The 13,157-nt window shown below is 43.2% G+C and overlaps 1 protein-coding gene across 3 annotated transcripts in view; it reads left to right on the top strand.

Moving 5' to 3' along the window:
* KDM2A (lysine demethylase 2A) overlaps positions 1-13,157 on the top strand; it is a 150,366-nt gene that overhangs the window by 85,801 nt on the left and 51,408 nt on the right. For 2 of the 3 annotated variants that reach the window (XM_017857105.1, XM_017857106.1), the window contains one exon: positions 11,701-11,879. The gene's annotated coding sequence lies outside the window, so the exon portion shown is untranslated. Of the gene's footprint in view, positions 1-11,700; positions 11,880-13,157 lie in introns of those variants that run through there. The other variant, XM_017857104.1, reaches the window with a different exon arrangement.

The following is a 13,157-nucleotide window of genomic DNA, read 5'->3' on the forward strand; positions in this document are numbered from 1 at the left end:
AAAAAATACAAAAAACTAGCCGGGCGAGGTGGCGGGCGCCTGTAGTCCCAGCTACTTGGGAGGCTGAGGCAGGAGAATGGCGTAAACCCGGGAGGCGGAGCTTGCAGTGAGCCGAGATCGCGCCACTGCACTCCAGCCTGGGCGACAGAGCGAGACTCCGTCTCAAAAAAAAAAAAAAAAAAAAAGACAAATACTGTGTAATTCCACTGACATGAATTATGTAGAGTAACCAAAATCATAGAGACAAAGTAGAATAGTGGTTACTGGGAAGAAGGGCAGTGGGGACTTAAAACAGCCATAGTTTCAGTTTTGTAAGATGAACAGAGTTATGGAGATGGATGGTGGTAATGATTGCACAACATCGTGAATATATTTGGTAACACTGAACTGTGCTCCTGAAAGTGGTTAAGATAGAACATTTTATGTTTTTTATATTTTTCTACAATTTGTTACAAGTTGAAAAAAAAGAAAGTAGACTCCTGGATATAGTATTCAAATTTCTGAGCTATACAAATACGTAAGATCTTATTCAGTCATCAGTGTGTCTTTAGTTTTCTTCCTACTTCCTTACCACTTTTCCTTTCCTCAGTACTCTTCTTACTGCTACTAATGATCTTTGGAAACCCTTTGTAACCTTATATTTTCTAAATAAACCCAAGGATGAACACAAATATCTTTGCTGTGATTTAAAATAAAGCAGCAATTATATCTAACCTGATAGACCTTATCAGAAATTAACTTTTTTTTGAGACAGGGTATTGCTTTGTCACACAGGTTGGAGTTCTGTGGGGCAGTCATGACTCACTGCAGCCTTGACTTCCTGGGCTCAAGCGATCCTCCCACCTCAGCTTCTTGAGTAGCTGGGACCACAGTTGGGCACCACCATGCCCAGATAATTTTTGTATTTTTTTGTAGAGATGGGATTTCACCTTGTTGCCCAGGCTGGTCTTGGAACTCCTGAACCCAAGCATTCGGCCCGCTTCAGCCCCACGAAAATGTTGGGATTACAGGTGTGAGCCACTGTGTCCAGCCAGTGACTAACTTTCTATCCAGATTTTTTTTAAAGTCTAGATGTTTTTTTGTTTCTTGGTTAGTTAATCATTGGCAAAATACAGTGAAAAAGCTGATCCAGCTCTTCTTCTCAGCCTGTGGTGGAATGTTACTTCTTCAATGTCGGATTATGTATTAGAAAGAAGTAAGCCGTTCTATCGTGTAAACTTTCTGTGATAGGATGTATTTAGTTGAGAATATGGACTCTGTAGCAAAACTGTCCCCAGCTACACTAATTGCTAGCTCTGTAATCTTGGACAAGTTACTTAAATGTGAAGTGCTTAGAACAGTGTCTGGCATATACAGTTGACCCTTGAACAATGCAAGTGCTAGAGGCACCAACCCCCCAGCAAGTCAGAAATCTGCATATAACTTGGAACTCCTCAGAAACTTAACTACTGATAACCTACTGTTTACTGGAAGCCTATGGATAAACAGTTGATTAACATATTTTATGTTATACATATTATATACTATATTCTTTTTTTTTTTTTTGAGACGGAGTCTCGCTCTGTCGCCCGGGCTGGAGTGCAGTGGCCGGATCTCAGCTCACTGCAAGCTCTGCCTCCCGGGTTTACGCCGTTCTCCTGCCTCAGCCTCCCGAGTAGCTGGGACTACAGGCGCCCGCCACTTCGCCCGGCTAGTTTTTTGTATTTTTTTTAAGTAGAGACAGGGTTTCACCGTGTTAGCCAGGATGGTCTCGATCTCCTGACCTCGTGATCCACCCGTCTCGGCCTCCCAAAGTCCTGGGATTACAGGCTTGAGCCACCGCGCCCGGCCATATACTATATTCTTATAATAAAGTAAGAAAAAATTACTAAATTATAAAAGAAAATATGTTTACTATTAAGATCGAAAATATATTTTCTATCTTTTCATCTTCATGATGAGTAGGCTAAGGAAGAGGTGGGATTGCTTTTGCTGTCTCAGGAGTGGCAGGGATGGAAGAAAATTCATGTGTAAGTGAACCCATGCAGTTCAAACCAGTGTTGTTTAAGGATCAACTGTGCTGAATTCTCAGTAAATGTTAGCTATTACTTTGACCATCACAATTTTATCTAAGTGCTCTGGTCCATACCCAGAGTATGAGCGCACCTCATTTTATTGCACTTTGCTTTATTGCATTTTGCAGATAGTGGGTTTTTTTTTTGTTGTTGTTTTTTGTTTGCTTTGTTTTTTTTTTTTTTACAAATTGAAGATTTCGCCGGGCGCGGTGGCTCAAGCCTGTAATCCCAGCACTTTGGGAGGCCGAGACGGGCGGATCACGAGGTCAGGAGATCGAGACCATCCTGGCTAACACAGTGAAACCCCGTCTCTACTAAAAAAAATACAAAAAAACTAGCCGGGCGAGGTGGCGGGCACCTGTAGTCCCAGCTACTCCGGAGGCTGAGGCAAGAGAATGGCGGAAACCCGGGAGGCGGAGCTTGCAGTGAGCTGAGATCCGGCCACTGCACTCCAGCCCGGGCGGCAGAGCAAGACTCCGTCTCAAAAAAAAAACAAAAACAAAAAAAAACAAATTGAAGATTTCTGGCAAACCTTCATTGAGCAAGTCTGTAGCTGCCATTTTTCCAATAGCATATGCTCACTTCATGTCTGTCACATTTTCAGACCTTTTCATTATTATTTGTTAGTGGTGATCAGTGGTGTTTTTTGTTTGTTTGTTTGTTTTTAAGACGGAGTCTTACTCTGTTGCCCAGGCTGGAGTACAGTGGCGCAATCTTGGCTTACTGCAACCTCCACCTCCTGGATTCAAGCAGTTCTCATGCCTCTGCCTCCTGAGTAGCTGAGATTACTGGCATGCACCACCATGCCTGGCTAATTTTTGCATTTTTAGTAGAGATGGAGTTTCACCATGTTGGCCAGGATGATCTCAAACTTCTGACCTCAAGTGATTCACCCACCTCGGCCTCCCCAAAGTGCTGAGATTACAGGCATGAGCCACTGCACCTGGCTGATCAGTGATCTTTGACATTACTATTATACTTGTTTCAGGGTGCCATGAACTGTATCCATATAGGAGAGCAGACTTGAAATGTTGTATGTATTCTGACTGCTTTGCCAAATTGCTATTCCCCTGTTCTCTTTCTCTTCTCAAGCCTCCCTATTCCCTGAGACACAACAATATTGAAATTAGGCCAATTAATAACACTACAGTGGCCTCTTAAGTGTTCAAGTGAAAGGAAGAGTCCCATGTCTCTCATTTTAAATCAAAAGTTAGAAATGATTAAGTTTCGTGTTAAAGGCATGTCAAAAGCCAGGATAGGCCTTTTACATCAAGTAGTTAACCAAGATGTGAATGCAAAGGAAAGGTTCTTGAAGGGAATTAAAAGTGCTACTCCAATGAACATGGGAATAAGAAAGAAAAATAGCCTTATTGCTGATACGGAGAAAGTTTGAGTGGTTTAGATAGAAAATTTAAACCAACTGTAACATTCCCTTAACAAACCCTAAGCCACAGTAAAGCCCTAATTCTGTTTAATTCTCTGAAAGCTGAGAGAGGTGAGGGAGCTGCAGAAGAAAAGTTTAAAGCTAGGAGAGGTTGGTTTATGAAGTTTAAGAAACCATCTTTGTAACAATGAAGTGCAAGGTAAAGCAGCAGCATATGCTGATGTAGAAGCTGCAGCAAGTTATCCAAGAGATCTAGCTAGGATCATTGATGAAGGAGGCTGCACTAAACAGCAGATTTTCCATGTAAATGAAACAGCCTTCTATTGGAAGAAGATGCCATCTAGGATTTTCGTAGCTAGAGAAAGGCAATTGCTTCAAGGGGCAAGCTGACTCTCTTGTTAGGGGTTAATACAGCTGGTGATTTTAATTGGAAACCAAATTTACCATTCCAGAAAAGCTCATTTCCCATTCCAAAATCCTAGGGCCCTTAAGAATTATGTTAAATCTACTCTATTAATGGAACAACAAAGCCTAGATGACAGCACATCTGTTTTACAGCATGGTTTACTGAATGTATTAAGCCCACTGTGGAGATCTGCTCAGGAAAAAAGGTTCCTTTCAAAATGTTACTGCTCATTGACAGTGTACCTCTTCACCCAAGAGCTCTGATGGGAATGTACAAAGAGATTAATGTTGTTTGTTGAGTTGTTGTTGTTGTTGTTGTTGTTTTAAGACAGAGTCTCGCTGTGTCGCCCAGGCTGGAGTGCAGTGTTGCAATCTCAGCTCACTGCAAGCTCTGCCTCCTGGGTTCACACCATTCTCCTGTCTCAGCCTCCTGAGAAGCTGGGCCTACAGGCACCCACCACCACACCCAGCTAATTTATTTTGTATTTTTAGTAGAGATGGGGTTTCACCATATTAGCCAGGGTGGTCACGATCTCCTGACTTTGTGATCCGCCCATCTCGGCCTCCCAAAGTGCTGGGATTACTGGTGCGAGCGACCGCGCCCGGTCTTTTTTTTTTTTTTTTTTTTTAAGACAAGGTCTCACTCTGTTGCCCAAGCTGGGGTGCAGTGGTACAATCACGGCTCACTGCAGGCTCAGTGTCCCTGGGCTCAGGTGATCCTTCCACCTCAACCTTTAGCTGGGACTACAAGCACATGCCAGCACACCCAGCTAATTTTTGTATGTTTTGGTAGAGACACAGTTTAACGTGTTACCCAGGCTGGTTTCAAACTCCTGGGCTCAAGAGATTTGCCTGCCTCAGCCTCCCAAAGTGCTGGGATTACAAGCATGAGCTACCATGCCCTGCCTGAGATTAATACTGTTTTCATGCCAGATAACAGTATTCATTCTGTGGCCCATGGATCAAGGAGTAATTCCAACTTTAGTCTTACTATTTAAGAAATATATTTCATAAGGCTATAGCTGATATAGATAGTGATTCTGCTGGTGGATCTGGACCAAATCAATTGAAAAACATCTGGAAAGGATTCACCACTGTAGATGCCATTAAGAACATTTGTGGCCAGGCATAGTGGCTCATGTCTGTAATCCCAACGTTTTGAAAGGCCCAGATGGGTGGATCCCTTGAGGCCAGGAGTTTGAGACCAGCCTGGGAAGCATAGTGAGACCATCTCTACAAGAAATTAGCCATGGCCTGGTGCAGTGACTCAGGCCTGTAATCCCAGCAGTTTGGGAGGCCGAGGTGGGCAGATCACAAGATCAGGGGTTCAAGACCAGCCTGACCAATATGGTGAAACCCAGTCTCTACTAAACATACAAAAATTAGCCAAGCATGGTGGCATGAGCCTGTAGTCCCAGCTACTTGGGAGGCTGAAGCAGGAGAATCGCCTGACCCTGGGAGGTGGAGGTTACAGTAAGCCAAGATCGCACCACTGCACTCCAGCCTGGGCGACAAGAGTTAGACTCCATCTCAAACAAACAAACAAAAAAATCAGCCATGCTTGATGGTGTACACCTGTAGTCCCAACTATTTGGGAGGTTGAGGTGGGAGGATCACTTGAGCCCAGGAATTTGAGGCTGCAATGAGCTCTGATCTTGCCACTCTGTTCCAGCCTGGGCATGAGAGTGAGACCCTGCCTCTAAAAAAATAAATAAATTAAAAAGAGCATTTGTGGTACATGGGAGGAGGTCAGAATATCAACATTAACAGGAGTTTGGAAAAAGTTGATTCCCACCCTTATGGATGACTTTAAGCAGTTCAAGACTTCAGTGGAGGGAATAACTGCAAATGTGGTGAAAATAGTGAGAGAACTAGAATTAGAAATGGAGGGGAAGATGTGACTGAATTGCTGCAATCTATAATGAAACTTGAGCAGATGAGGAGTTGCTTCTTATGGATGAGCAAATAAAGAAGTTTGTTTTTTTAAGATGGAATCTGCTCCTGGTGAAGATGCTGTAAACATTGTCAAAGTAACAACAAGGTATTCAGGATATTACATAAAGTGAGTTTATAAAGCAGCAGTAGAGTTTGAGAGGATTGACTCCAATTTTGAAAGAAGTTCTAACATGGGTAAAATGCTATCAGACAGCATTGCATGCTACAGAGAAGTCTCTTTGTGAAAGGAAGTATCAATCCATGTTGCAAACTTTATTGTCTTATTTTAAGAAATTGTCGGCTGGGCGCAGTAGCTCACACCTGTAATCCTAGCACTTTGGGAGGCTGAGGTGGGGTGGATCACGAGGTCAGGAGATCAAGACCATCCTGGCTAACACAGTGAAACCCTGTCTCTACTAAAAATACAAAAAAAAAACTAGCCAGGTGTGGTGGCGGGTGCCTGTAGTCCCAGCTACTCAGGAGGCTGAGGCAGGAGAGTGGCGTGAACCCAAGAGGCAGAACTTGCAGTGAGCTGAGATTGTGCCACTGCACTCCGGCCTGGGCGACACAGCAAGACTCCGTCTCAAAAAAAAAAAAAAAGACATTGTCAACCTGAGAAACATAGCGAGATCTTGTATCTGCAAAAAATTAAAAAATTAGCCAGGCATTGTGGCACATGCCTGTAGTCCCAGCTACTCAGGAGGCTAAGGTGGGAGGATCATCAGAGCCCAGGAGTTTGTGACTGCGGTGAGCTGTGATTGCGCCAGTGCACTCCAGCCTGGGCAACAGAGCAAGACCCTGTCCCCGCCAAAAAAGAAAAAAGGTTTACACTTCAGTGAAAGAAAAAGAAGTTGCTATATCCATCCCAACCTTCAACAACCACCACCACCCTGATCAGTCAGCAGCCCTCAACATTGAGGCAAGTCTCTCCACAAGCAAATATTATGACTCACTGAAGGCTCAGATGATTGTTAGCATTTTTAGTAATAAAGTGTTTTTAAATAAAGGTATGTACCTTGTTTTTGTAGAGACAACGCTGTTGCACACTTAATAGCCTACAGTATAACATAAATATAACTTATGTGCACTGTGAAACCAAAAAGTTTGTATGACTTGCTTATTGGAACATTTGTTTTATTGCAATGATCTGGAACTGAACCCACAATATCTCCAAGATATGCCTATACTAAGTAGTCTAGTAATAAAAGAATACCAACCTGGGCAACATGGCAAAACCTTGTCTCTACCAAAAATACAAAAAATTAACTGGGTATGGTGGCGTACACTGTAGTCCCAGCTACTCAGGAGGGTGAGGTGGGAGGATTGCTTGAGCCTGGGAGGCAGAGGTTGCATTGAGCCTAGATTGTGCCACTGCACTCCAGCCTGGGTGACAGAGTGAGGCCCCATCTCAAAAGGAAAAAAAGAATAAAACTTTGCTTTCCTCTACATTCTTTTTTTTATTTTTTTTAAGAGAGAGTTGTGCTCTGTCGCCCAGGCTGGAATGCAGTGGTGCGATCTTGGCTCACTACAACCTCTGCCTCTCGAATTCAAGCGAATCTCCTGCCTCAGCCTCCTGAGTAGCTGGGACTATGGCCGCACACCACCATGCCCAGCTAATTTTTGTATGTTTAGTAGCGATAGGGTTTCACCATCTTGGCCAGGCTGGTCTGAAACTCCTGACCTCAAGTGATCTGCCCATCTCAGCCTCCCAAAGTCCTGGGATTATAGACATGAGTCACCGCACCTGCCCTCCCCTACATTCCTGAAGGAAAGCATTTACTTGTAATTTCTTAAATTATGGTTAAATACAAATAATATAAAATTTACCATCATAACCATTACATTTTTTTCTTTTTGTATAAAACATTTCATTGTCATGAACCCATTTTATTTTATTTTATTTTATTTTATTATTTTTTTTTTTNGTTTCACCATGTTAGCCAGGATGGTCTCGATCTTCTGACCTCGTGATCCGCCCGTCTCGGCCTCCCAAAGCGCTGGGATTACAGGCTTGAGCCACCGCGCCCGGCCTTTTTTTTTTTTTTTTTTTTTTTTTTAGTAGAGACGGGGTTTCACCATGTTAGCCAGGATGGTCTCGATCTTCTGACCTCGTGATCCGCCCGTCTCGGCCTCCCAAAGCGCTGGGATTACAGGCTTGAGCCACCGCGCCCGGCCTTTTTTTTTTTTTTTTTTTTTTTTTTAGTAGAGACGGGGTTTCACCATGTTAGCCAGGATGGTCTTGATCTCCTGACCTCGTGATCCACCCGCCTCGGCCTCCCAAAGTGCTGGGATTACAGGCCTGAGCCACTGCACCCGGCCTGTCATGAACCCATTTTAAAGCATACCTGTGTAATCAAGTTTTTTCACAGTGTGCAACCATCACCACTATCTAGCTCTAGAATTTAATCACCCCAAACAAACTCCATACCATTGAGCAGTCATTCTCCATTTTCTCCTCCACTTAACTCCTGGCAACAACAAATCTACTCTTTGTCTTGGTGAATTTGTCTAATCTATGTATTTCATATAAATGGAGCTATATAATATGTAGCCTTTTGTGTAGGCTTCTTTGATAATGTGTTTTTTTCTTTTTGAGATAAGAGTCTTGCTGTGTCGCCCAGGTTGGAGTGCAGCGGCACGATCTCGGCTCACTGCAAGCTCTGCCTCCTGGGTTCATGCCATGCCATTCTCCTGCCTCAGTCTCCTGAGTAGCTGGGACTACAGGTGCCCACCACCATGCCCAGCTAATTTTTTGCATTTTTAGTAGAGATAGGGTTTCACCGTATTGACCAGGATGATCTTGATCTCCTGACCTCATGATCCACCCGCCTAGGCCTCCCAAAGTGCTGGGATTACAGGCGTGAGCCACCACGCCCAGCCGATACAGTGTGTTTTCTTGGTGTGTCCATGTTGTAGCATGTATTAGTACTTCATTTCTTTTTATGGCCAAATATTTCCTAGTATGGATCGGCCACATTTTATCCGTATCATGATAAACATTTGTGTTATTTCCATCTTTCAGCTGTTTTGAATAGTGCTGCAGTGAATATTTATGTACAAGCTTTTGTTTGAACACTTTGTTTAATTCTTTTAGATATATGCCTAAGAGTGGAATTGCTGAGTCATATGGTCATTATGTGTTTAGTTTATTGAGGAACTGCCTACCCAATTTTCATAGCGGCTGCACCATCTTATATGCCCACCAGTAGATGTATAAGGGTTCCAATTTCTCTACGTTTTTGCTAACACTCATTATTTTCCATTTTTAAAATTATTGCGATCCTAGTGGGTATGAAGTAGTATTTCTTGGCAGTTTTGATATGACATTCACTTTTTCTTTTAAAATATGAAGGGTAGGTTCTGTCCATTGCCTTGTATTATTAGTTATGTTTTGCTATTAATATATATATTCTGCCTTGTCTATTTCATACTGGCCATATTCTTCTCTTGGGTGTTATCTCTTATCTTTAACTAAACTATACATTCCTTAAAGACAGGGAGTCAGGTTCTAATGCTACCTGATATATCCAGCCAGGCCAGGTGTTTGTCTTACAAGGCAGACTATATACATATATAAATTTTTTTTTTTTCCTACAGCCTCTACCTCCTGGGCTCAGGTGATTCACACCTCAGCCTCCCGAGTAGCCAAGATTACAGTCATGCACCACCATCCCAGCTAATTTTTTGTATTTGTATTTTTATTGTTTTTGTTTGTATGTGTATTTTAATTTTTTTGTGTTTTTAGTAGAGGCAGTGTTTTGCTGTGTTGCTCAGGCTGGTCTCAAACTCCTGGACAGAAGCAGTCTGCCCACCTTGACCTCCCAGAGTGCTGGGATTACAGACGTGCACCACTGTGCCCAGCCAGCCATACAATATTGTCAGCTTTTTATTCTCTCTCCCTTCCTTGACCACCATTTTCTGAATATTTTAGCTTATGCCTTTACCTCTGCGTGGAATTGTCCCTGTTGAATCATCTCTTGTTAGAATTCTACTTATTCTTCCCCCTCTTTTCCTAAAGCGTTTTCTGATCAGTCTAATAAAAATATGATACTTTCCTTTTGTTTTTACTGCTGCTTGAGCACCTACTTTGTGTTAAACATTTTACTTTATCAACTTTAAATCTTCACAATGGCCCACAAGGTGATATTCATTCTCCACAAGATATTCATGTTAGAGAAATTACATAACTTGTCTAAGTAGTATAGGAGCTGAGATTTAAACTTAGGTCTCAGCCAGGTGCCGTGGCTCACACGTGTAATCCCAGCATTTTGGAAGGCCAAGGTGGGCAGATCACCTGAGGTCAGGAGTTTGAGACCAGCCTGGCCAACATGGCAAAACCCTGACTTTACCAAAAACACAAAAATTAGGCAGGCATGGTGGCACACAGCCGTAGTCCCAGCTACTTGGGAGGCTGAGGCACAAGCATTGCTTGAACCTGGGAGGTGGAGGTTACAGTGAGCCAAGATTTCGCACCACTGCACTCCAGCCTAGGTGACACAGTGAGACTGTTTCAGAATAAAAATAGAGAAATAAATAGGCCGGGTGCGGTGGCTCATGCCTGTAATCCTAGCACTTTAGGAGGCCAAGGCAGGCGAATTGCCTGAGCTCAGGAGTTTGAGACCAGCCTGAGCAACACAGTGAAACCCCATCTCTACTAAGATACAAAAAGTTAGGTGGGGTGGCAGCATGTGCCTGTAGTCCCAGCTACTCTGGAGGTTGAGGCAGGATAATTTCTTGAACCCAGGAGTTGGGAAGTTGCAGTGAGCCGAGAGCACACCACTGCACCTGAGCCTGAGCGACAGAGCAAGACTCCATTTCTAAAAAATAAACAAACAAACTTAGGTCTCTTTGGCTCCAAAGCTGTTGTTTTCTCTCCACTACTATTTTCTGCTGACTCTTCTGGCCTTCTGCATTTTGTTGTAATTGTTATAGTCAACAAGAATCTGACACAGATCTTCGTGTCCGTCCTGGTGTCTTTATCATTCTATAAATATTTGTGGAATAAATGAAAAGGGGACTTTGTTCTTCATGAACTAGGATAATTATCTTCATGGGCTAGGATATTCTCGACAGGTTTGGGAAATAGCCCTGTTTAACAAAATAATATAAATTCAAAATCAGCATATTACCCACTAAATTATGGATCCTTTATTCAAATTTTGAGATAGATTAGGTCAACCTACATCAAATCAGTATAGCTCAGTAAGTAAGAGCTTGACTCTAGAGTGAGCCTGCCCAGGTTCTTTTCCTGGTTTGTTCTATAAGTTACCTAACATCTGCTTTCTTGTGTATGAAGTGGAGATTAGTATTTAGTATTTAGCATTTAGAATTGTCAGGATTAGGCCAGGCATGGTGGCTCAAACCTGTAATCCCAGCACTTTGGGAGGCTGAGGCGGGTGAATCACGAGGTCAGGAGATCGAGACCATCCTGACTAACACGGTGAAACCTCGTCTCTACTAAAAGTACAAAAAAATTAGCTGGCCGTGGTGGCGGGCGCCTGTAGTCCCAGCTACTCGGGAGGCTGAGGCAGGAAAATGGCGTGAACCCGGGAGGCAGAGCTTGCAGTGAGCCAAGATTGTGCCACTGCACTCCAGCCTGGGCCACAGAGCGAGATTCCGTCTTAAAAAAAAAAAAAAAAAAAAAAGGAATTGTTAGGATTAAATTAGACCTTAGATAAAAAATTCAGCAACAGACTGTATAGTAAACATGCATTAGGGAATAATTGTTATTATTAACATTATCCATTGTCTTTCCCATTCTGTGTGATTTGATTATGATTATGTTGAGTGAGAACTTTTTCCTTGTCTATTATTGAAAATAAGAAAGGATAGTATTTTTCCTTCTCCTTTTTAAAAATATTCTTACTATATTTAAGGATATTAGTGGCTTCGTAGAGATGATCAATGCATCTTTTATGGCAGGGAGTCGTCGCATGGTGGATGTCATGGACGTGAACACACAGAAAGGCATTGAAATGACCATGGCTCAGTGGACACGCTACTATGAGACCCCAGAGGAGGAGCGAGAGAAACTCTATAATGTCATCAGCCTAGAGTTTAGCCACACCAGGCTGGAGAACATGGTGCAGAGGCCCTCCACGGTTAGTGTAATCATTTTTTTCATGTTGTCATTGTCACCAAAAGGGTTGTTTTCGGCTGGGTGTTGGTAACTGATGCTTGTAATCCCAGCACTTTTGAGAGGCCAAGGTGGGCAGATCGCTTGAGCTGAGGAGTTTGAGACCAGCCAGGGCAACATGGTGAAACCATATCGCTACAAAAAGTACCCCCCCGAAAAAAAAAAAAAGCTGGGTGTGATGGCACATGCCTGTAGTTCCAGCTACCCAGGCTGAGGTGGGAATCCGGATCACCTGATCCCAGGAGGTTGAGGCTGCAGTGACAGGTGATTGCACCACTGCATTCTAGCCTGGGTGACAGAACAAGACCCTGTCTCAAAAAATTAAAATAAAATGGGTTGTTTTTACCCTGTGAACATTTATAACTCTTTGCACATACCAATATTAAGCTGAAGGAAAACAAGACTATTTGACAAGAATAACTTGTATTTTTATAAAGATATATTGATACTGTATTTTGATAAGAATAACTGCATTTTCTGAAATCACTTAAAGTTTTGTAGGGGGGGTGAATTTTTAAATTTATTATAATTAAAAAAATTTTTTTTTTTTTAGAGACAGGATCTCACAATTTTGTCCAGGCTGACCTTGAACTCCTGGGCTCAAGCAATCCTCCCACCTTGGCCTCCCAAAGTGCTGGGTTTACAGGCATGAGCCACCGTGCCTGGGCGTGAAATCACTTAATTTTATATAGGGCAGGATTATTCTGATTTGTATCACCTGTAACTTAATGTAGGACCATTGACCTTTGGACGTAACGGAGAGGAGTATTAAAATTCACCCAGCCGGGCGCAGTGGCTCAAGCCTGTAATCCCAGCACTTTGGGAGGCCGAGACGGGCGGATCACGAGGTCAGGAGATCGAGACCATCCTGGCTAACACGGTGAAACCCCGTCTCTACTAACAATACAAAAAACTAGCCAGGCGAGGTGGCGGGCGCCTGTAGTCCCAGCTACTCGGGAGGCTGAGGCAGGAGAATGGCGGGAACCCGGGAGGCGGAGCTTGCAGTGAGCTGAGATCCGGCCACTGCACTCCAGCCTGGGCTACACAGCGAGACTCCGTCTCAAAAAAAAAAAGAAAAAAAAAATGCACTAAAGTGGCCAGGCACAGTGGCTCAAGCCTGTAATCCCAGCACTTTGGGAGGCCGAGACAGGCGGATCACGAGCTCAGGAGATCGAGACCATCCTGGCTAATACGGTGAAACCCCATCTCTACTAAAAAATACAAAAAACTAGCTGGGCGAGGT

The sequence above is a fragment of the Rhinopithecus bieti genome, unplaced genomic scaffold (genome assembly GCF_001698545.2).
Source record: "Rhinopithecus bieti isolate Rb0 unplaced genomic scaffold, ASM169854v2 scaffold_44159, whole genome shotgun sequence".
Lineage (NCBI taxonomy): Eukaryota > Metazoa > Chordata > Mammalia > Primates > Cercopithecidae > Rhinopithecus > Rhinopithecus bieti.